Genomic DNA, 26436 nt, shown 5'->3' with positions numbered 1-26436 from the left:
GCTGAACTTAATGCCAGTCTTTGAAAATGCGTTGTTTTACCCTGTTGTGTACATAAGATAAACTGCAAACATATATACATATTTTTGAAGTTTGGTATATTACCCCACATTCAAAAATTATTAAAATCTAAAAATAAAAGTTAGAAAATTATAAAAACTATTACAATATTAACATAAGTATTAAATGTATCAACATTACAAATTACAAAATAAATAAAACTAAGTAGACTAGGGATGATACTGATACCAGTAGGGGTTCCATGCATAACTATAGGTGCTATAAAATGCTTCGGCTGGGTTATACGTAGGATACGGTGGTTGAATCTCTATAGACCAGGGAGGGAATATGGGCGATGGAGTAGGAATATAGTTTCTACCTATATGTTCGTAATAAGCTATGATTTGGTTTTGATGAACCTTCCAATCTTCAAATGCTCTATGTCTAGCATTTTCATACTCTTGTGAAGCTATAAACCTTTGCATTTCTGCCATTTCATTTCCCCCTCCTACATTACCTTGCTGTTGGTTTCTCTCAACCTGTGGATGTCTACCATGGTATTGTACTGCAGCGTTATTTCGCCTCTTCAAAACTTTTGCACCATGGTATACATTTAAACCTATTGTATCGCGAGGTTCTGGTTCTTCGACTAATAATCCCCCCCGACTTATATCCACACCGAGATATTCAGCAATCAAAGTAATAAATATACCACCTCCTATTATGCTATGTGGTCTCATCCCCCTAACCATAGTTGATAAATAATAACCCACACAATAAGGTATACTTACAGCGCTTTGTGGGTCTCGAATACACATATGGCAAAACAAATCTTGTTCATTTACCTTTTCCTTATTCTTACCTCTTTGTGTAATCGAATTAGCTAAAAACCTATGAATTACTCTTAACTCTGCTCTATCTATATCCAAATAAGAGTAATTTCCCCCTTTGAATCGGTGATGGCTTGTCATTTGACTCCATACACCATGTGTATCAAAATTTTCATCTATCTTTCTACCATTTAGTATCAACCCTCTACAATCGGCAGATGCGAGCTCCACAGGCGTATATATACGTAAAGCCTGAGCCATGTCTAGTAAAGACATGTGGTGCATCGAACCTCCTAACAAAAATCTAATAAAAGATCGATCGGTTAAACTAGCTACCCGATCATTTAATTCTATACTACACAACAATTCTTCACACCATACTTTATATACAGGTCTACGCATGGTGAATAAACGTACCCAGTCGTTAAAAGTAGAATTACCATACCTCTGTGCAAGTAATTCCCTAATTGGCCCGACCAATTCTACAGCTTCTAATGGTCCCCATTCTATGACCCTAGGTACCTCAACAACTTTAGAATGAAGAGTATGCAAACCCCTTTGGTATTTTGGATAATCTATCCAAAGTCTGTCAAATCTCAGGTTCGGGTGCAAATCTTCCAAGTGCATATCAGAAAATGTCATGACTGGATGAGGTATATCTTGTTTGTAGTAGTTATCCACCTCCTGTTGTTCCGCATTATCAGAAGGAGCATTGCGAGTTTGGGATGAAGATTCACCCCTTTCAGTCTGCAAAACACATCAAACACAATTTTTATGCATCCAAATATGCATTAGTGTCAGCAAAATCATCAATCAAAATAATTACAATGACATGATCAATTTATATCAAACTTAAGCTCATTTTCATATTTTCATCAAATCTACACTTTTTCAAATAAGCATATACGAAAATGTTCGCCAAGTTCATAAGCATTCAACTCAAATAACATGTCAAAATAATCATTACTAGCAATTAAACAAGTTTCAAATGGCATTATCTCTCAAAAATCAAGTTCATGAATTTTAAACTTGAAAAAGTCCACTTTAATTCTCAAAATCATGTTTAGGCTCAAAGTTTGGATCATTTAACTACCTAAACATGTTACACTACTTAATTTAGCAACAATTCATGACAAAAATCGGCCATAAGCTGTTTATATCAAAAAGCCCCAAATTTGCTCAAGAACACAAACCCTAGATTACTAAAAATTTGAAGTTTAAGGCTTCTAATCATGTTAAATAGCATCAATCTAGGTTATACAAGCATAATTGTGATTTTGGGGGGTATTTTCTCGGGTTTTTTAGCATCCTTCTTAACATGATTTTAGTAAAAGATTTGATGATTAACGGTTAAAAATTGTGATTTTGGGGGTGTTTTCTCGGGTTTTTTTCGGGTTTATATCGCAGTATTTGTGGTGTGGGTTGGGGACTGATCAGTTCTGCCCCTTTTATTTTTTTTCGGTATTTTTGGAACTCCGCGAGTCGCGGTGTTTTATGCTTACAAACTCCGCGAGTCGCGGTGTTTTTTTTTTTTTTTTTAATAAGCCTTAACTTATAAAACATATATAAAATAAATTTAAAATTTTGTTTTCCTTTGTTGTTTAGGACGAGGTCGTTTCGGATCGATGTCCTAGTCCGTCCTTCGACAAAATTTTAAAATTTGTCTTTTTCAAGCGATTGTTTTTAAAGCTTAGATTTTTGGGTTTTTTAATGTTTTTGGCATACTTTAATTCAATAAGATTAAAAATAATGATAATAAGAGTTCTCGTCCCTCCCTCGGTTAAAGCAATTTCGGTTCAGAGACCTAGTCTTCAACTTACGACGAATTTTAAAAATCATATTTTTAACTTAGCGAAATAAAGTAAATTTTTGTTTTTAAATTCACACAACTTAAATTTAAAATGCATAAAATTCAAAATTAATATTAAAAATTCATACCAAACTTAAATTTAAAAATTCATAAAAATAAAATTCACACCAAACTTAATTTAAATTTTTATATTATAAATTCACACCAAACTTATATTAATTTTTCGAATATTTACAATTTTAAATATATTGATTTTACAAAGTTTACAATATTAATTTAAGATTTATATATTAATTTTAAAAACATGGTAAAAATAAAATTAAAAATCTTTTTGGCTTTTTATCCCATTTTAATCAATCAAATATTATCAAAAATATGCGCCCCTCTTTTCGGTAAAGTAATTTCGGTTCCAAGACCTAATTTAACTCATGATGAATTTTTGAAATATTTTGGGTTGATTGATTAAAGATATTTATACCTTAAGAATAAACGTTAAATTTCGCAGTGATGTAATAAATTTTTGAATGATATCAATAATTTCGGTCGCCAAACCTAATTTTATTCAGTACCAATTTAATACTTTTTAGTGAACAAATTAGCGTTTATTATCAAAAGGTTAAAAAAATTTAAAAATAAAAACTGTACAGACTTACCTGTGAGATAGTATTCTTAGTTATACGATCTATCCCACTCATAAGATAGTCGGTTTAATTGGTTTTCCATGGCTACATAGGCGTAACCTCGAGCATTCAGTGTTTTTTCTTCTAAACATATGAACGGTCCGTCTCTGCATAAAGTAACAAATTCGGTATTTGAATAGGTTTGATTATTTGAACATTTACCTCCATGTGACCATTTTCCGCATTTGTGACATCTTTCTAGGTGTCGTGCTCTTCTTTTCGCTGCGGATTTTGATTTTCCTTTACCAAATTGTAACTTATTATCTTCGCATCTGGATTGTTTTCTTACTCCGTCCAATCTTTCTCTGATTACTGATACTATTTCACTTGGTAGTGTGTCATTATTACGTTTAGTGATCAAAGCGTGTAGCATTAGACCATGGTTTAGTTCACAGGCAGTCTTCATTTTGTAAAAACCTAAAAAAATAAAAATTCAGAATGGGGGGAGAAGACTAGTTCTTTAGGGTCTGCTAGGGAAAGACCATTCGGGTTCCATTTTCGAGAACTACACGAAAACAGACAATCTAACTCTAACAGAAATACATATTATCCTTTAAAGACTTGATTCTCCCCACACTTAGTTAGCTGTGGTGTCGAAATTGTGATTAACTTCGTTGTCGACTTCCATCGAACTATCTATGTAGTGTTTAACTCTGTGACCATTAACTTTAAATTCAATCCCATTTGAATTTATCAATTCTACTGTTCCGTATGGAAAAACTCTTTTAACTATGAATGGTCCAGACCATCTTGATTTCAATTTTCCAGGAAATAGCTTGAATCGTGAATTGAAAAGAAGAACTCCGTCTCCTTCCTTAAATTCTTTTGAAGTTCTGATTCTGTTATCATGCCATTTCTTCGTTCTTTCCTTATAGATCAATGAATTTTCGTATGCTTCATGTCTTAATTCTTCTAATTTGTTTAATTGATTTAATCGTAGACGTCCAGCATCATGTAAATCAAGATTACATGTCTTCAAAGCCCAAAATGCTTTGTGTTCAATTTCTACTGGAAGATGACATGCTTTTCCATAAACAAGTCTAAAAGGTGTGGTTCCAATTGGAGTTTTGTAGGCTGTTCTAAAAGCCCAGAGTGCATCCTCCAATTTAATGGACCATTCCTTCGGATTCGATCCTATGGTTTTCTCTAGAATACGTTTTAAAGCTCGGTTGGTATTTTCAACTTGTCCACTTGTTTGTGGATGATAAGCAGTGGAGATTTTATGAGTTACTCCATATCTTTTAAAAACTTTTTCAAGTTGATTATTACAGAAATGAGTTCCCCGATCACTTATTAAAGCTTTCGGTGTTCCAAACCTTGCAAAAATATGTTTTAAAAAATTGACTACAACACGTGCATCGTTAGTTGGGAGAGCTTGTGCTTCCGCCCATTTAGATACATAATCAATGGCTACGAGAATATAGAGATTATTATGAGATTTTGGAAATGGACCCATAAAGTCAATACCCCAAATGTCAAATACTTCACATACTTGGATGACATTTTGTGGCATTTCATCACGTTGACTTATTTTTCCGGCCCTTTGACAAGCATCACAGGATTTGCAAAGAAGGTGTGCGTCTTTGTAAATTGTAGGCCAATAGAATCCAGCATCATAAACTTTTCTTGCTGTTAGTTGAGGCCCATAATGCCCTCCTGTTGGTCCTGTGTGATAATGGTTTAATATTTTACTGGCTTCATCTCCGAATACACATCGGCGTATTATTCCATCTGGACAACTTTTAAACAAATGTGGATCTTCCCAGAAATAGTGTTTTATATCACTGAAGAATTTTTTTTCGTTTTTGGTACGATAATCCTTTTTCAAGGAATCCACAAACTAAGTAATTTGCATAGTCTGCAAACCATGGAATTTCTTTATAATCTATCTTCAATAGATATTCATCAGGAAAGTTGTCTTGTATGGCCGATTCATTTAGAACTTCTAATGCAGGAATTTCAAGTCGAGAAAGATGATCAGCGGCGAGATTTTCTGCTCCTCTTTTATCTTGGATTTCAATATCGAACTCTTGTAAGAGTAAGATCCAACGGATTAATCTTGGTTTAGCATCTTGTTTTGAAAATAGGTATCTAAGAGCAGAATGGTCGGTATAAACCACCGTTTTTGCTAGAACGAGATATGATCGAAATTTGTCAAAAGCAAAGACAATAGCAAGGAGTTCTTTTTCAGTAGTTGTATAGTTCGTTTGTGCTCCTTGTAACGTCTTACTAGCATAATATATAGGTTGAAATCGTTTTTCAATCATTTGTCCTAAAACGGCTCCCATTGCAAAATCACTTGCATCGCACATTAGTTCAAATGGTAGATTCCAATTTGGTGTTATCATGATCGGCACATTAGTGAGTTCCTCTTTAAGAATATTAAAAGATTTGATACATTCATCTGAAAAGATGAATGGAGCATCCTTTTCTAGGAGTTTATTCATAGGAGTGGCAATTTTAGAAAAATCTTTTATGAAACGTCGGTAAAAACCGGCATGCCCTAGAAAACTCCTAACTCCTCTAACATTGGTGGGATGTGGAAGTTTAGCAATTACATCTACTTTAGCTCTATCCACTTCAATTCCTTCTTTTGAAATTTTATGTCCAAGAATGATGCTTTCTTTAACCATGAAATGGCATTTCTCCCAATTAAGTACTAGATTTGATTGTTTGCATCTAATAAGCATTCGTTCCAGATTAGCTAGACATGATTCAAATGTATCACCGAAGACTGAAAAGTCATCCATGAAAACTTCCATGCATTCTTCTATCATGTCGTGAAAAGTTGCCATCATACACCTTTGAAAGGTTACAGGGGCGTTACAAAGTCCAAATGGCATGCGTTTGTAAGTAAAAGTACCATAAGGGCACGTGAATGTGGTTTTCTCTTGGTCCTCGGGTGCTATTGGAATTTGAAAATATCCGGAAAATCCATCTAGAAAACAATAATAACTATTTCCGGCTAATATTTCCAACATTTGATCTATGAAAAGGGAAAGTGATCTTTTCTGGTGGCGTCATTTAATTTTTTATAATCAATACACACACGCCATCCTTTTACAGTCCTAGTAGGAATAAGCTCATTTTTCTCATTTGTAATGACAGTCATGCCGCCCTTCTTAGGCACGCATTGAACTGGGCTTACCCATGGACTATCAGAGATTGGATATATCAAACCTGCATCTAGCAGTTTAATAATCTCTTTCTTAACTACATCTTGCATATTAGGATTTAGTCTTCGTTGGCGTTGCACATACGTTTTATGACCTTCTTCCATAAGGATTTTATGTGTGCAATACGAAGGACTTATTCCTTTAATATCATGAATCTTCCATGCAATGGCTGGTTTATGAGCTTTCAACACAGAAATGAGTTGTGATTTCTCATTTTCAGTAAGAGAAGACGATATTATTACAGGTAATTCAGATTCACCATGTAAATAAGCGTATTCCAAATGGTTTGGAAGTGGCTTTAACTCTAATTTCGGAGGTTCTTCTATTGATGATTTATATCGATATCTGTCTTCTTCTTTTAGCATTTGAATTTCTTCTGTTGTTGGTTCATATCCATTAGCTATAAGTGTAGCTAACATTTCAACTTCATCAATTGGTTCATTACCTTCTCCTAAAGAACATTCTCCTGTTCCTCGTAATTCTGGATATTCTTCTAATAATTCTGCATGTGCATCTATAGTTTGAATATAATAACATGTATCATCTGCAGATTGCGGTTGTTGCATTGCTCTATCAACTAAAAAGGTAACACTCTCATCCTCTATACTTAGGGTCAATTTCTTACCGAACACGTCTATCATTGCTTTAGCCGTGTTTAAGAATGGTCTTCCTAATATGAGAGGAACTTGAGAATCTTCTTCCATGTCCAGAACAACAAAATCTACTGGAAATACTAAAGTACCAACTTTAACTAGCATGTTCTCCATTATCCCTCTAGGATATTTTATTGATCGATCAGCTAGTTGTATACTTATTCTAGTTGGTTTCAATTCTCCAAGGTTTAGTTTAGCGTATAGTGAATACGGCATTAAATTTATACTAGCACCTAAGTTTGCCAATGCTTCTATTGAACTAAGACTACCCAGAAAACATGGAATTGTGAAACTTCCTGGATCAGATAGTTTTTCTGGTATCTTATTCAACAGTACTGCTGAACAATTAGCATTCATAGTAACGGCCGAGAGTTCTTCCATTTTCTTTCTATTCGTGATCAGATCTTTCAAGAATTTAGCATATCTAGGCATTCCTGAAATCACATCAATGAAAGGAAGATTTACATTTATCTGTTTAAACATATCTAAGAATTTGGATTGCTCGGCTTCAAGTTTCTCTTTCTTCATTTTACTCGGGTAAGGAAGTGGTGGTTGGTATGGTTTAACATAAGGTTTAGCCTTAACTGTGTTATCTTCATTAACCTTTTCAACTACCGGTTCTTTTTTCTTATCTTGTTCAGGTTGTGATTCTTGTGGAGTAGGAATAGCTTCATCAAAAGTTACAAGTATTTCAGATGGTTTAAGTGTTGTACCACTTCTTGTGGTAATGGCTTTAGCTGTTTCATTCCGGGGGTTAGCATTTGTATCACTAGGTAGACTTCCCGATTTTTTTTCACCTATTAACCTTGCTAGGTTACTTACTTCTTGTTCCAGATTTTGAATAGAAGCTTGTTGATTTCTAAATGCTTGAGCATTTTGTTCATTAGTTTGTTTCTGAGATGTGAAAAACTGCGTTTGAGTTTCAACTAGCTTCGTCATCATATCTTCTAAATTTGGCTTTTTATCATCGGTTTGTTGTGGTGGTTTGTTTTGAAAATTAGGTCTTTGCTGGTTGTAAGTATTATTGGATACTTGTTGATTGCTAGGACCTTGTTGGTTGTTGTATGGAATATTTCGGTTATAATTATGGTTTTGATTGTAAATCGGTCTTGGCAGTTGATAATTATTTCCAGGCCTTTGGTTTATGTATGAAATATTCTCTCTTTGTTCCATTGTTAATTCAATACTGAGACAATCTTTTGTCAAATGCGGTCCTCCACACTGCTCACAACTAATTCGTATTGAGTGAATATCTTTAGTCATCTTTTCCATTCGTCTCTCGACAACATCTATCTTTGCGGAAATGGAATCTAAGTCATGGCTAGAATTGGCTCTAGCTGCTTTAGATGATCTAACGATATCTTTTTCTTGGTGCCACTCATGTGATTGGGAAGCAGTGTTATCAATAATTTTGTAAGCATCAGTTTCGGTTTTCTTCATAATAGAACCACCAGCTGCTATATCTATGTCTTTTCTTGTAGTGATGTCGCATCCTTGGTAGAATATTTGTACTATTTGACAGGTATCTAAACCATGTTGCGGACATCCTCTCAATAACTTTCCAAATCTTGTCCAAGCCTCATATAGAGTTTCATTTGGCTTCTGTGTAAATGTAACAATTTCTCCTTGAAGTCTTACGGCTTTAGATGCAGGAAAGAATTGTTTAAGAAATTTTTCAACTAAAACATCCCATGTATCGATCGCCCCTTCAGGTAACGATTCCAACCAATCTTTGACTTCTCCCTTTAAAGTCCAGGGAAATAACGTGAGATATATCTGTTCATCCTCTACTTCTCGGATTTTAAATAGTGTGCAGATCCTATTAAAGGTACGTAAATGTTCATTTGGATCTTCCTTCGGCGTACCACTAAATTGGCATTGATTAGTCACCATGTGTAGAATTTGTCCTTTGATTTCATAATCTGGCGCATTAATGTCTGGATGAGTAATTGCGTGACCTTGGCCAGTGCGTTTAGCTCTCATTCGGTCTTCCATACTTAAAGGTTCTAGATTCTCCATAATTGAATTTGTTGAATCGGAATCACTAGAGGATTCTGATTTAATGGTTCGTTCCTCAACAATCTCTGTTTGAATGATTGGTGGTTCCGGAGGAAAATTTAATGGTTCAGGATCTACGAATCGTCCCTGAATATTCTCCGGATTCTCAATTGTGAGGTCGGGTTCAAAAAATGGATTATCGGAAATTTGAACTGGAGTACTTGGTCGACTGGATGACGATTCTAAAGAAAAATCAACGGCAGTAATATTTGCTAAATGTCTTGATCTAGTTACAGGTGGTGAACGTACAAAAGGTGGTGAACGTCTTGCTCGGTGCATTCACTGAATATCCTATTAGTTTTTAAAAGGAAAGAAAAATTATAATAAGTTATCCAATCAATAGACTTTTCTGATTTTGCCCACGTTTCGAATAGTCAAAAGATGCAGCAGAGGGGCAGGATTCGTTTGGTCTCAATATAATTGAGGACTGTTTGGCTCCAATAACCCGGTCCACATACAAATCCAACTATTACTACGAACCAGAAAATTTTGATGTCTATCAATTTAACCACTTAAAATAAATTTTCGTAATTTTAAGAAATTTAGATAAGAAGTAGAATAAAAATCTATGTCCTAAAACTAGAATAGCGAGAAATAAGAAAGAAAAAGAGTTCGTCAAAAAAGGTCAAAAAAAAAATGGTTGAAAAATAAAAGGTGACGGAAAAATAAAAGAAACTTATAACACTTAAAAACACTTGACTAACCTAACCTTATTACTACAACTAACTTAAAATTATAATCGCAAATTGAGATTACTAATTGGAATGATAATTGATAAATAGGTAAAAGTCGTCTAAAAAAATTAAAGCTTACAGGAAAAACTAAATCCCAAATGGAAATAACTTAAAAAGAAACTAAAACTTAAAAAGGCGTCGCAAAATTCTAAAGTACCTAAATCTTAGTCTAAAGAAAAAGCACTTAAGGAATTCTACGGCAAAGCCTAAAAATCTAGAAGTAAAAATAACTATGGCAAAAACTAAGTTTAAAACTAAATATGAGCTAAAAATACAAATATTACGCTAAAACGATTAAAAAGGGACAAAATATAAAAATAAACTAAAAGTTGTAAAAAGTACAATTTTTATAAAAATATTATTTTTATATTATTTATTTTATAAAACTATTAATTTATATATATAATAAAACTAATGAAAATTTAAAATACAATTTAATTTAAAAACTTAAACTAATTATATTAATAATTAAGTAATTAGGGTTTATTAATAATAATAATAATTAATAATTACCCATAATAAATGCTGATTAGGGTTTCTGTCGGTGTCAGGGTGGCTCCGCGAGTTACGGTATTCCAAGCAGCAAACTCCGCGAGTCGCGGGGTTCCAATTTTCAACTCAGGTACAGTTTAAAATTTGACGCGTTTTTTTTTATTTATTTTATTTTATATTTTTTTTTGTTTTCTGTTTTAAAATCTAAAATATTTATATAATAAAAACTTATATTTTTATAAAATAAAAATAAAGAAACTTTATAAAACTTAAATATTTAATAAAATCTTAAAAATATATAAATTTTTGTTTTTCTTTTTATATTTTCGAATAATTAAAAACGTATTTTTACAAAAGTGAATTTTAATAAAAAAAATAAAAATCTTTTTTTTTTATGTAGCGTTGCGCTTCCGGCTTTTAAGCTAGATTGTTCCCCGGCAGCGGCGCCAAAAATAACTTGATGTTATGCAAGGTGTATATAAAATAGCTTTATATTTTAGCAGGAAATACTATTAAATACGATACAATTTTACACAAGATATTTATTTATTTAGAGAATGGATATACTTAAACCTTGCTACAACACTTATAGGCAGTGTACCTAATCGTACAGTAGTGTAGTTTTTAGTAAGTCCGGTTCGTTCCACAGGGAAAATCTTTAAACAAAGCTTAACGCTATATTAGTTTACTTTTATAAAAATACAAATATATATATATATAAGTAATATTATTATTATAAAGGGGGGTTTTTACCGTTTAATGACCGGTTTGTCGATTTTAAAACTTTAGTCGCAGTTAAAACCAAATGTAAAATAATAAATAAATACAAGACTTAATTTAAAGCGTAAAGTAAATAACGATAATGAAATTGCGAATAATAAAAGTGCGATAAAATAAACTTGCGATAATTAAAAAGACCGATAATTAAAAGTGCAATTAAATACAATAACAAAAAATGCGATAATTAGAAGTGCAATTAAATATAAAATAAAGGAAATTAAATATGAAATAAAAGAATTATGCTTATTTAAACTTCCGTAACCATGATGTTTGATGTGTTGATTTTAGTTTTATGCCCATGGGTTAATTGTCCTTTGTCCTGGATTATTTAATATGTCCGTCTGGTTTTTGTCCATAACAGTCCATCAGTCATAAATATAAAGTGCGAGTGTCCTCGTCAAATTATTCTTATGCCCGAAGTTAAATATTCCAACTAATTGGAGACTTAAACTGTAACAAGGTTTTATTACTTTGTTTAATAATTACACCAGAATGTCGACTGAGTGTAACCCAAGGTTTTAATACTTTGTTATCAATTATGCCAAGTGTCCTTGTACATAATTTCACCCCTGTTTTAATAATTCTAGTGGCTATTAATCCATTCTCGTGTCCGGTTAAATGAATGATTATTTGTACATATAAATACTCCGCCCATCGTGTCCGATCGAGTGTATATGGTAATTTATAGGGACGCCCAATTGTAAATCTTTATATTAACATTAACAAACTATCATTTAGTTAAACAAATATAAAGCCCATTAATAGCCCATAGTCTAATTTCCACAAGTGTCGTTCTTTTGTCCAAACCCCAATTATGGTACAAAGCCCAATTACCCAATTTTAGTAATTAGCCCAACATCATGATTACTTCGGATTAAATAAGCATAATAATAACTTAGCTACGAGACATTAAATTAAAAAGGTTGAACATAACTTACAATGATTAAAAATAGCGTAGCGTTACACGGACAGAATTTCGACTTACACCCTTACAACATTCGCTAACATACCCTTATTATTGGAATTAAAATTAAATTAAAATTAAATTATAAATATATATTACGTATAGATAGATGGATGGATATATATTATGTGTTTTTTGCGATCAGAATTCGTTTGCTTTTATAGGGAGTTTCAGTTTTTTGGGGCTCCGCGACTTGCGGCAATTTTTGCCTTCAAACTCCGCGACTCGTGGAGTTTGTAATTACAGCTCACTCCATTTTGGCTCTTTGTTTACCGACGGTTTATTTTATAAATATAATATATATATATATACTTAATATAATTAAATATATATTATATTATATTTATATACATAGTTAACTTGTAATTTTTAGTCCGTTGCGTCGAGCGTTGAGAGTTGACTCTGGTCCCGGTTCCGAATTTTCGAACGTCCTTGCGTACAATTTAATATCTTGTACTTTGCGTTTTGAATCTTGTACTCTTGTAATTTCGAGACGCTTCTTATCAATAATTGGAACCTCTTTGATTGTATTTTGTACTTTTGAGCTTTTTGGTCGTTTGCGTCTTCAATTCGTCGAATCTGTCTTTTGTCTTCACCTTTTATTATTTAAACGAATATCACTTTTAAATAGAACAATTGCAACTAAAAGCTTGTCTTTCTTGAGGAATAATGCTATGAAATATATGTTCATTTTTAGCATTATCAGGTTCCATGCATAACCATATGTGTTATAAAATGCTTCAGCTGGGTTATAAGTAGGATACGGTGGTTGCATCTCTATAGACCAGGGAGGAAATATGGGTGTTGGAGTAGGAATATAGTTTCTACCTATATGTTGGCAATGAGCTATGATTTGGTTTTGATGAACTTGTCAATCTTCAAATGCTCGATGTCTAGCATTTTCATACTCTTGTGAAGCTATAAACCTTTGCATTTCTGTCATTTCATTTCCCCCTCCCACATTACCTGGCTGTTGGTTTCTCTCAACCTGTGGATGTCTTCCATTATACCTTACTGCGGCATTATTTCGCCTCTTCAAAACTTTAGCACCATGATATACATTTAAACCAATTGTATCGTGGGGTTCTGGTTCTTCGATTAATAATCCCCCCCGACTTATATCCACATTGAGATACTCAGCAATTAATGTAATAAATATACCACCTCCTATTATACTGTGCGGTCTCAATCCCCTAACCATAGCTGATAAATAATAACCCACACAATAAGGTATACGTACAGCGCTTTGTGGGTCTCGAATACACATATGGTAAAATAAATCTTGCTCATTTACCTTTTCCTTATTTTTACCTCGGTGTGTAATCGAGTTTGCTAGAAACCTGTGAATTACTCTTAACTCAGCTCTATCTATATCCAAATAAGAGTAATTTCCCCCTTTAAATCGGTGATGGCTAGTCATTTGACTCCATACACCATGCGTATCAAAACTTTCGTCTATCCTCCTACCATTTAATATCAACCCTCGACAATCGGCAGATGCTAGCTCCTCAGGCGTATATATACGTAAGGCCTGAGCCATGTCTAGTAGAGACATGTGGCGCATCGGACCTCCTAACAAAAATCTAATAAAAGATCGATCGGTTAAACTAGCTACCCGATCATTTATTTCTATACTACACAATAATTCTTCACACCATACTTTATATACAGGTCTACGCATGTTGAATAATCGTACCCAATCGTTAAAAATAGAATTACCATACCTCTGTGTAAGTAATTCCCTAATTGGCTCGGCCAATTCTACAGCTTCTAATGGTCCCCATTCTATTACCCTAGGTACTTCAACAACTTTAGAATGAAGAGTATGCAATCCCCTTTGGTATTTTGGATAATCTATCCAACGTCTGTCTAATCTCAAGTTCGGGTGCAAATTTTCCACGTGCATATCTGAAAATATCATAACTGGATGAGGTATATCTTGTTTGTAATAGTTATCAACCTCCTGTTGTTCCGCATTCTCAGGAGGAGCATTGCGAGCTTGGGATGAAGATTCACCCCTTTCAGTCTGCAAAACACATCAAACACAATTTTTGTGCATCCAAATATGCATTAGTGTCAGCAAAATCATCAATCAAAATAATTACAATGACATGTTCAATTTATATCAAACTTATGCTCATTTTTATATTTTTATCAAATCTACACTTTTTCAAATAAGCATATACAAAAATGATCACCAAGTTCATAAGCATTCAAATCAAATAACATGTCAAAATAATCATTATTAGCAGTTAAACAAGTTTCAAATGGCATTATCTCTCAGAAATCAAGTTCATGAATTTTAGACTTGAAAAAGTTCACTTTAATTCTCAAAAATCATGTTTAGGCTCAAAGTTTGGATCATTTAACTACCTAAACATGTTACACTACTTAATTTAGCAATAATTCATGACAAAAATCGGCCATAACATGTTTATATCAAAAAGCCCTAAATTTGCTCAAGAACACAAACCCTAGATTACTCAAAATTTGAAGTTTAAGGCTTCTAATCATGTTAAATAGCATCAATCTAGGTTATACAAGCATAATTGTGATGACCCGGAAAATTTCGACTTATTTAAACCAATTCTCTATATGATTTAATATTTTCGACATGATAAGCAATGAATTTTGAAACTTTTGAAAATGATTTTTTTATATATAACGGTTGACCACCCTGTTTGTCCAACGATTCACGAACGTCATAACATGTATTATATACATATTTTAATAAATATAAGAGTTTTCGATATATATGGAATCATGCGAATAATATTTATATACGAAATGATTAAAAATTTACTATTAAACGATGCTATTTCAAATTAAAAATTTTACGTATTAAGTCATTTTATTTTTATGATATAATTTTTGTATTTTTTTTTAAGAAACAAAGTTAAATTAATAATGTGCAATTTGTAAAGCACAACGTACAACGTGTAGCTTAAATAGTTGAATTTAAATTAATTCATTTACTATTCACATGAAAACGACATGATAGAAATTATTAATTATAAGTTACATAGAATACCCCTGAAGTATTTAATAAATACGACTTTTTAAAATTTTAAATTCAATTTACGATTATAATATATGTCGACAAGGTACACGATAAAACATTGTGAGCTGTAAAACCAATCCATGTGATCGCATGGGAATTGGTCATGGGAGCCATGCGATCGCATGGTGACAGATCCCAGCAAACATCTATAAATTTCGACGATTTTTGTTCATTTGTTGCACAATTACTCCCTCTGTTATATTATTATTATTATTATTATTATTATTATTATTATTATTATTATTATTATTATTATTATTATTATTATTATTATTATTATTATTATTATTATTAAGATTAATATTATTATTAATCTTATTATTATTAGTATTATTAATAATTAGTATTATACATAAAATACTACGACGAGGTTATGAGCGTGTCACTTTCAAAAATGGGTTTTCGAGCGGGATAGAGCTAAGGAAAATATGGGTTATTACTAAGGAGGTTATGGGTATTGTTCAAGGGTTTTGTTTGCAAGTCAAAACTAGTGTTTATCATCTCCGTTACGTCTACGTACTTTCCTAAAATATTGAATCTCAATATTGATATGTAAGTACTTATATTTTATCTTTTACATAATAATTGTGTATCCATGTCTAGTGCTCGAGTATATATATATTTATACATGCTTGTATGCTAAATTTCGTCGCTAAACAGTTTATAATGAATCACGAATTAAATACATATATTACTGGTAAAAGGTATATGATATACATGTTTTTGGAAAGCTAGCGAAAAATCAATAACTTTTCATTTAGATATCGAATAGTTTCGATGAACGGATTAAAAGATATAAGCAACTGAATTATGATAGACGTTAATTGAAATTGCTTTTGAATCTACAATTAAGATTTAAACAACTTGTTTACGAGATTGATAAAATGGATTTTTAAATATTACCAACCGAGTAAATGAATCCTTATATAAGGCACGTCTCGTTTTGTTGAACTAAAGTCAGAATGACTTTTTGAAATGACTTTTGATAAACTTTTGTATGTCGATCTCGAGCATTAGGTTTGTGATACACTATGACCAGACCTAGCTTGATAGACATTTATTGACCAACATATGTTCTCTAGGTTGAGATCTACGATTATTTGATATTCCGGGTTTCGGTCACATTACGATAAACAACTTTATGTGCTGCTAAGGTGAGTTTCATTTGCTCCCTTTTTAATTGCTTTTGCAATCTATATTTTTGGGCTGAGAATACATGCACTTTATTTTAAACGTAATGGATATAAGTACATACTAAATTCTACACTGAGTTTGAACCGAAAATCCCTTAGCTTTGGTAACTAGTAACTGCCAGTTATAAGAACTGGTGGGCGCGAGTAGTAGTATATGGATCCATAGGGCTTGATATCCCCGTCTGAGCTAGATCACTAGCCTTTTAACGGACGTATGCTATTTGAGAAGCGTACACGTTGGTTTGCGTTAATTATTAAGATGATTATACAAAGGGTACAAATTATATATACGTTAAGTTTAGTTACCAGGGTGCTCAATTTCGTAGAATATTTTGATAAACGTTTATGGATGAAACAACTGAAATCTTGTGATCCATCTTTATATACAGATTATGCGAAAGATACAAACTATGAACTCACCAACCTTTGTGTTGACACTTGTTAGCATGTTTATTCTAAGGTTCCCTAGAAGTCTTCCGCTGTTTGCTATTATGATATACAAGCTATGTGCATGGAGTCTTACATGGAATATTTTTCAAGAAAACGTTGCATTCACCAATTCATCACCATGTACCTTATTTTGACTGCATTGTCAACGAAAGTACTATTGTAAACTATTATATACGGTGATTGTCTATATGTAGAAATCATCAGATGTCGAAAACCTTTGATTTAAATATACATTTATGGTGTGCCTTTTCAAAAGAATGCAATGTTTACAAAACGTATCATATAGAGGTCAAATACCTCGCAATGAAATCAATGAATGATGTGTTCGTCCATATGGATTTGGAGCGATCGTCACAATAATACATAAACAATTTAAGCATAAATACACTAAAAAGCATCAAAATCGAATTGGGTATAAAATTGCTCAAGAACACTAATTTTCGGATTAAATGGTGTTTAGGTGTAGAAATTTACCGTTTTCCTTGAGTAATTCCTTGATAGCATCCTTCTCAACATAATTTTGTGAAAGATTTGATGAAAAATGGTGAAAATTTGCGAATTTCATGTGTGTTTTTGGGTGTTTTTCGCAGTATTTTGTGGGTGTTGTGTTGGGGACTGATCTGTTCTTGCGTATATATTTTTTTCTGGAATTTTTATCCTCCTCGACTTGCGGTTATATTCTCCTTCAAACTCCGCGACTCGCGGAGTTTGTATTTTTTTTTTTTTTATAAAAATCTTTAACTTATAAAACAATTAAGTAATTAATTTTAAAATTTTGTTTCCCTTATTATTTAGGACGAGGTCATTTCGGATCGATGTCCTAGTCCGTCCCTCGACAAAATTTTAAAATTTGTCTATTTAAAGCGCGGTTTTAAAAGCTTAGATTTTTGGATTTTTTTTTAATGTTTTTGGCATACTTTAATTCAATAAGATTAAAAATAATAATAATAAAAGTTCTCGTCCCTCCCTCGGGTAAAGCAATTTCGGTTCAAAGACCTAGTCTTCAACTTACGACGAATTTTAAAAATCATATTTTTAACTTAGCGGCATAAAGTAAATTTTTGTTTTTAAATTCACACAACTTAAATTTAAAAATGCATAAAATTAAAAATTCACACCAAACTTAATTAAAAATGCATAATATTAAAAATTCACACCAAACTTATATTATATTTTTGTTTTTATACATACAAACTTATATTAAAAATATTAATTTTTCAAATATTGACAAATTTAAATATATTGATTTTACAAAGTTCACAATATTAATTTAAGATTTATATATTAATTTTAAAAATATGGTAAAAATAAAATTTAAAATCTTTTTGGCTTTTATCCCACTTTAATCAATCAAATATTATCAAAAATATGCGCTCCTCTTTTCGGTAAAGTAATTTCGGTTCCATGACCTAATTTAACTCATGACGAATTTTTGAAATATTTTGGGTTGATTGATTAAAGATATTTATACCTTAAGAATAAACGTTAAATTTTGCAGTGATGTAATAAATTTTTGTATGATATCAACAATTTCGATCGCAAGACCTAATTTCATCGAATACCAATTTAATTACTTTATAGCGAACAAATTAGCGTTTATTATCAAAAGGTTAAAAATAAAAATAAAAATAAAAACTGTACAGACTTACCTGTGAAATATATTTCTTAGTGATATGCTCTAGCCCACTCATAAGATAGTCGGACTAATTGATTTTCCATGGCTACATAGGCGTAACCTCGAGCATCTAATGTTTTTTCTTCTAAACATATGAACGGTCCATCTCTGCATAAAGTAACAAATTAGGTATTTGAATAGGTTTGATTATTTGAACATTTACCTTCGTGTGACCATTTCCCACATTTGTGACATCTTTCAAGGTGTCGTGCTCTTCTTTTCGCTGCGGATTTTGATTTTCCTTTACCAAATTGTAACTTATTATCTTCGCATCTGGATTCTTTTCTTACTCCGTCCAATCTTTCTCTGATTACTGATACCAGTTCACTCGAAAGTGTGTCATTATTACATTTAGTGATCAAAGTGTGTAGCATTAGACCATGGTTTAGTTCACAGAAAGTCTTCATTTCGTAAAACCTAAAAAAAATAAAAATTCAGAATGGGGGGAGAAGACTAGTTCTTTAGGGTCTGCTAGGGAAAGACCATTCGGGTTCCATTTTCGAGAACTACACGAAAACAAAAAATCTAACTCTAACAGGAATACATATTATCCTTTAAAAGACTTGATTCTCCCCACACTTAGTTAGCTGTGGTATCGAAATTGTGATTAACTTCGTTGTCGACTTCTATCGGACTATCTATGTAATGTTTAACTCTGTGACCATTAACTTTAAATTCAATCCCATTTGAATTTATTAATTCTACTATTCCGTATGGGAAAACTCTTTTGACTATGAATGGTCCAGACCATCTTGATTTCAATTTTCCAGGAAATAGCTTAAATCGTGAATTGAAAAGAAGAACTCTGTCTCCTTCTTTAAATTCTTTTGAACTTCTGATTCTTTTATCATGCCATTTATTCGTTCTTTCCTTATAGATTAACGAATTTTCGTATGCTTCATGTCTTAATTCTTCTAATTCGTTTAATTTACTTAACCGTAGACGTCCAGCTTCATGTAAATCAAGATTACATGTCTTCAAAGCCCAAAATGCTTTGTGTTCAATTTCTACTGGAAGATGACATGCTTTTCCGTAAACGAGTTTAAAGGTGTGGTTCCAATTGGAGTTTTGTAGGCTGTTCTAAAAGCCCAGATTGCATCCTCCAATTTAATGGACCATTCCTTCGGAATTGATCCTACGATTTTTTCTAGAATACGTTTTAAAGCTCGGTTGGTATTTTCAACTTGTCCACTTGTTTGTGGATGATATGCGGTGGAGATTTTATGAGTTACTCCATATCTTTAAGAACTTTCTCAAGTTGATTATTACAGAAATGAGTTCCCCGATCACTTATTAAAGCTTTCAGTGTTCCAAACCTTGCAAAAAGACGTTTTAAAAAATTGACTACAACTCGTGCATCGTTAGTTGGGAGAGCTTGTGCTTCCGCCCATTTAGATACATAATCTATGGCAATGAGAATATAGAGATTATTATGAGATTTTGGAAATGGACCCATAAAGTCAATACCCCAAATGTCAAATACTTCACATACTTGAATGACATTTTGTGGCATTTCATCACGTTGACTTATTTTTCCAGCCCTTTGACAAGCATCACATGATTTGCAAAGAAGGTGTGCATCTTTGTAAATTGTAGGCCAATAGAATCTAGCATCGTAAACTTTTCTTGCTGTTAGTTGAGGCCCATAATGCCCTCCTGTTGGTCCTGTGTGACAATGGTTTAAAATTTTACTAGCTTCATCTTCGAATACACATCGGTGTATTATTCCATCTGGATAACTTTTAAACAAATGTGGGTCTTCCCAGAAATAGTGTTTTATATCACTGAAGAATTTCTTTCGTTTTTGGTACGACAATCCTTTTTCAAGGAATCCACATACTAAGTAGTTTGCATAGTCTGCAAACCATGGAATTTCATTATAATCTATCTTCAATAGATATTCATCAGGAAAGTTGTCTTGTATGGCCGATTCATTTAGAACTTCTAATTCGGGATTTTCAAGACGAGAAAGATGATCAGCGGCGAGATTTTCTGCTCCTCTTTTATCTCGGATTTCAATATCGAACTCTTGTAAGAGTAAGATCCAACGGATTAATCTTGGTTTGGCATCTTGTTTCGAAAATAGGTATCTAAGAGCAGAATGATCGGTATAGACCACCGTTTTTGCTAGAACGAGATATGAACGAAATTTATCAAAAGCAAAGACAATAGCAAGGAGTTCTTTTTCAGTAGTTGTGTAATTTGTTTGTGCTCCTTGTAACGTCTTACTAGCATAATATATAGGTTGAAATCGTTTTTTCAATCCTTTGTCCTAAAACGGCTCCCATTGCAAAATCACTTGTATCGCACATTAGTTCAAACGGTAGATTCCAATTTGGTGTTATCATGATCAGCGCATTAGTGAGTTTCTCTTTAAGAATATTAAAAGATTTGATACATTCATCTGAAAAGATGAATGGAGCATCCTTTTCTAGGAGTTTATTTATAGGAGTGGCAATTTTAGAAAAATCTTTTATGAAACGTCGGTAAAAACCGGCATGCCCTAGAAAACTCCTAACTCCTCTAACATTGGTGGGATGTGGAAGTTTAGCAATTACATCTACTTTAGCTCTATCCACTTCAATTCCTTCCTTTGAAATTTTATGTCCAAGAACGATGCCTTCTTTAACCATGAAATGGCATTTCTCCCAATTAAGAACTAGATTTGATTGTTCGCATCTAATCAGCATTCGTTCAAGATTAGCTAGACATGATTCAAATGTATCACCGAAGACTGAAAAGTCATCCATGAAAACTTCCATGCATTCTTCTATCATGTCGTGAAAAATCGCCATCATGCACCTTTGAAAGGTTGCAGGGGCGTTGCAAATTCCAAATGGCATGCGTTTGTAAGCAAAAGTACCATAAGGGCACGTGAATGTGGTTTTCTCTTGGTCTTCGGGTGCTATTGGAATTTGAAAATATCCGGAAAATCCATCAAGAAAACAATAGTAACTATTTCCGACTAATCTTTCCAACATTTGATCAATAAAAGGTAAGGGAAAGTGATCTTTTCTGGTGGCGTCATTTAATTTTCTATAATCAATAGATACACACCATCCTGTTACAGTCCTAGTAGGAATAAGCTCATTTTTCTCATTTGTAATGACAGTCATGCCACCCTTCTTAGGCACGCATTGAACTGGGCTTACCCATGGACTATCAGAGATTGGATAAATTAAACCTGCATCTAGCAGTTTAATAATTTCTTTCTTAACTACATCTTGCATATTAGGATTTAGTCTTCGTTGGCGTTGCACATACGTTTTATGACCTTCTTCCATAAGGATTTTATGTGTGCAATACGAAGGACTTATTCCTTTGATATCATGAATCTTCCATGTAATAGCTGGTTTATGAGCTTTCAACACAGAAATGAGTTGTGATTTCTCATTTTCAGTAAGAGAAGACGATATTATTACAGGTAATTCAGATTCACCATGTAAATAAGCGTATTCCAAATGGTTTGGAAGTGGCTTTAACTCTAATTTCGGAGGTTCTTCTATCGATGATTTATATCGATATCTGTCTTCTTCTTTTAGCATTTGAATTTCTTCTGTTGTTGGTTCATATCCATTAGCTATTAGTGTAGCTAACATTTCAGTTTCATCAATTTGTTCAGTTCCTTCTCCTAAAGAACATTCTCCTGTTCCTTGTAATTCTGGAAATTCTTCTAACAATTCTGCATGTGAATCTATAGTTTTAATATGATAGCGTGTATCATATGCAGATTGCGGTTGTTGCATAGCTCTATCAACTGAAAAGGTAACACTCTCGTCCTCTATACTTAGGGTCAGTTTCTTACCAAACACGTCTATTGAAATGTCCCGTTCTTATTGATTAAAAACGTTCCATATTAATTGATTTCGTTGCGAGGTTTTGACCTCTATATGAGACGTTTTTCAAAGACTGCATTCATTTTTAAAACAAACCATAACCTTTATTTCATAAATAAAGGTTTAAAAAGCTTTACGTAGATTATCAAATAATGATAATCTAAAATATCCTGTTTACACACGACCATTACATAATGGTTTACAATACAAATATGTTACATCGAAATCAGTTTCTTGAATGCAGTTTTTACACAATATCATACAAACATGGACTCCAAATCTTGTCCTTATTTTAGTATGCAACAGCGGAAGCTCTTAGTATTCACCTGAGAATAAACATGCTTTAAACGTCAACAAAAATGTTGGTGAGTTATAGGTTTAACCTATATATATCAAATCGTAACAATAGACCACAAGATTTCATATTTCAATACACATCCCATACATAGAGATAAAAATCATTCATATGGTGAATACCTGGTAACCGACATTAACAAGATGCATATATATAAGAATATCCCCATCATTCCGGGACACCCTTCGGATATGATATAAATTTCGAAGTACTAAAGTATCCGGTACTTTGGATGGGGTTTGTTAGTCCCAATAGATCTATCTTTAGGATTCACGTCAATTAGGGTGTCTGTTCCCTAATTCTTAGATTACTAGACTTAATAAAAAGGGGCATATTCGATTTCGATAATTCAACCATAGAATGTAGTTTCACGTACTTGTGTCTATTTTGTAAATCATTTATAAAACCTGCATGTATTCTCATCCCAAAAATATTAGATTTTAAAAGTGGGACTATAACTCACTTTCACAGATTTTTACTTCGTCGGGAAGTAAGACTTGGCCACTGGTTGATTCACGAACCTATAACAATATATACATATATATCAAAGTATGTTTAAAATATATTTACAACACTTTTAATATATTTTGATGTTTTAAGTTTATTAAGTCAGCTGTCCTCGTTAGTAACCTACAACTAGTTGTCCACAGTTAGATGTACAGAAATAAATTGATAAATATTATCTTGAATCAATCCACGACCCAGTGTATACGTATCTCAGTATTGATCACAACTCAAACTATATATATTTTGGAATCAACCTCAACCCTGTATAGCTAACTCCAACATTCACATATAGAGTGTCTATAGTTGTTCCGAAATATATATAGATGTGTCGATATGATAGGTCAAAACATTGTATACGTGTCTATGGTATCTCAAGATTACATAATATACAATACAAGTTGATTAAGTTATGGTTGGAATAGATTTGTTACCAATTTTCACGTAGCTAAAATGAGAAAAATTATCCAATCTTGTTTTACCCATAACTTCTTCATTTTAAATCCGTTTTGAGTGAATCAAATTGCTATGGTTTCATATTGAACTCAATTTTATGAATCTAAATAGAAAAGTATAGGTTTATAGTCGGAAAAATAAGTTACAAGTCATTTTTGTAAAGGTAGTCATTTCAGTCGAAAGAACGACGTCTAGATGACCATTTTAGAAAACATACTTCCACTTTGAGTTTAACCATAATTTTTGGATATAGTTTCATGTTCATAATAAAAATCATTTTCTCAGAATAACAACTTTTAAATCAAATTTTATCATAGTTTTTAATTAACTAACCCAAAACAGCCCGCGGTGTTACTACGACGGCGTAAATCCGGTTTTACGGTGTTTTTCGTGTTTCCAGGTTTTAAATCATTAAGTTAGCATATCATATAGATATATAACATGTGTGTAGTTAATTTTAAAAGTCAAGTTAGAAGGATTAACTTTTGTTTGCGAACAAGTTTAGAATTAACTAAACTATGTTCTAGTGATTACGAGTTTAAACCTTCGAATGAGATAGTTTTATATATATGAATCGAATGATGTTATGAACATCATTACTACCTCAAGTTTAGTAGGTAAACCTACTGGAAGTGACAAGAAATGATCTAGCTTCAAAGGATCTTGGATGGCTTAAAAGTTCTTGAAGTAGGATCATGACACAAAAACAAGTTCAAGTAAGATTTTTACTCGAATTAAGATAGTTTATAGTTATAGAAATTGAATCAAAGTTTGAATATGAATATTAACTTGAATAAGAAAGATAACCTACTGTATATAACAAAGGTTTCTTGATCTTAGATGATTACTTGGAATGGATTAGAAAGCTTGGAAGTAAATTAGTAAACTTGAAGGGATTTTTGAATAGCTTGATTCTTGAAGTGATTTTTGATGAAGATGATGATTAACTACTGGAAAAATACGTTCATAATAGTGTGTGTGTGTTGAGAGAGAATTAGAAAGAGAATTGGAAGTGAAATGGAGTGAATGATGAGTGATAATTGGTGAGTGGTGAGTGGGGTTAAAAGGAGTTCTAGTTAGTTGACTAGCTCATGGTAGAAGTTAAAATTGATTAGTCATACATGAAATAATCAAGAGTGGAATCCCATGATAGTTCCTATTGGTATATACTCATAGTAAGTACGTTTTGAAGCTGTGTATAATACGGGTAAGAATACGACTAGAATTCTTGATGAAAGAAAAGAATGGAAAAGTAACTGTAACCATTTTCGTTAAGTATGAGTGTTTTGATATATGTCTTGAAGTCTTCCAAAAGTATTTTAATACATCTAAATATACTACATGTATATACATTTTAACTGAGTCGTTAAGTCATCGTTAGTCGTTACATGTAAGTGTTGTTTTGAAACCTTTAAGTTAACGATCTCAATTAATGTTGTTAACCCATTATTTATTATATCTAATGAGATGTTAAATTATTATATTATCATGATATTATGATATATTAATATATCTTAATATGATATATATACATTTAAATGTCGTTACAACGATAATCGTTACATATATGTCTCGTTTCGAAATCCTTAAGTTAGTAGTCTTGTTTATATGTATATAACTCATTGTTTTATGGAGATACTTACTTATCATAATCTCATGTTAACCATATGTATATCCATATATATATCTTCATGTCGTTTTTACAAGTTTTAACGTTCGTGAATCGCCGGTCAACTTGGGTGGTCAATTGTCTATATGAAACATATTTCAATTAATCAAGTCTTAACAAGTTTGATTGCTTAACATGTTGGAAACATTTAATCATGTAAATATCAATCTCAATTAATATATATAAACATGGAAAAGTTCGGGTCACTACAGTACCTACCCGTTAAATAAATTTCGTCCCGAAATTTTAAGCTGTTGAAGGTGTTGACGAATCTTCTGGAAATAGATGCGGGTATTTCTTCTTCATCTGATATTCACGCTCCCAGGTGGACTCGGGTCCTCTACGAGCATTCCATCGAACCTTAACAATTGGTATCTTATTTTGCTTAAGTATTTTAACCTCACGATCCATTATTTCGACTGGTTCTTCGATGAATTGGAGTTTTTCGTTGATTTGGATTTCATCTAACGGAATAGTGAGATCTTATTTAGCAAAACATTTCTTCAAATTCGAGACGTGGAAAGTGTTATGTACAGCCGCGAGTTGTTGAGGTAACTCAAGTCGGTAAGCTACTGGTCTGACACGATCAATAATCTTGAATGGTCCAATATACCTTGGATTTAATTTCCCTCATTTACCAAATCGAACAACGCCTTTCCAAGGTGCAACTTTAAGCATGACCATCTCACCAATTTCAAATTCTATATCTTTTCTTTTAATGTCAGCGTAGCTCTTTTGTCGACTTTGGGCGGTTTTCAACCGTTGTTGAATTTGGATGATCTTCTCGGTAGTTTCTTGTATAATCTCCGGACCCGTAATCTGTCTATCCCCCACTTCACTCCAACAAATCGGAGACCTGCACTTTCTACCATAAAGTGCTTCAAACGGCGCCATCTCAATGCTTGAATGGTAGCTGTTGTTGTAGGAAAATTCTGCTAATGGTAGATGTCGATCCCAACTGTTTCTGAAATCAATAACACATGCTCGTAGCATGTCTTCAAGCGTTTGTATCGTCCTTTCGCTCTGCCCATCAGTTTGTGAATGATAGGCAGTACTCATGTC

The sequence above is a fragment of the Rutidosis leptorrhynchoides genome, chromosome 10 (genome assembly GCF_046630445.1).
Source record: "Rutidosis leptorrhynchoides isolate AG116_Rl617_1_P2 chromosome 10, CSIRO_AGI_Rlap_v1, whole genome shotgun sequence".
Taxonomy (NCBI): domain Eukaryota; kingdom Viridiplantae; phylum Streptophyta; class Magnoliopsida; order Asterales; family Asteraceae; genus Rutidosis; species Rutidosis leptorrhynchoides.
This window is presented reverse-complemented; position numbering follows the sequence as displayed.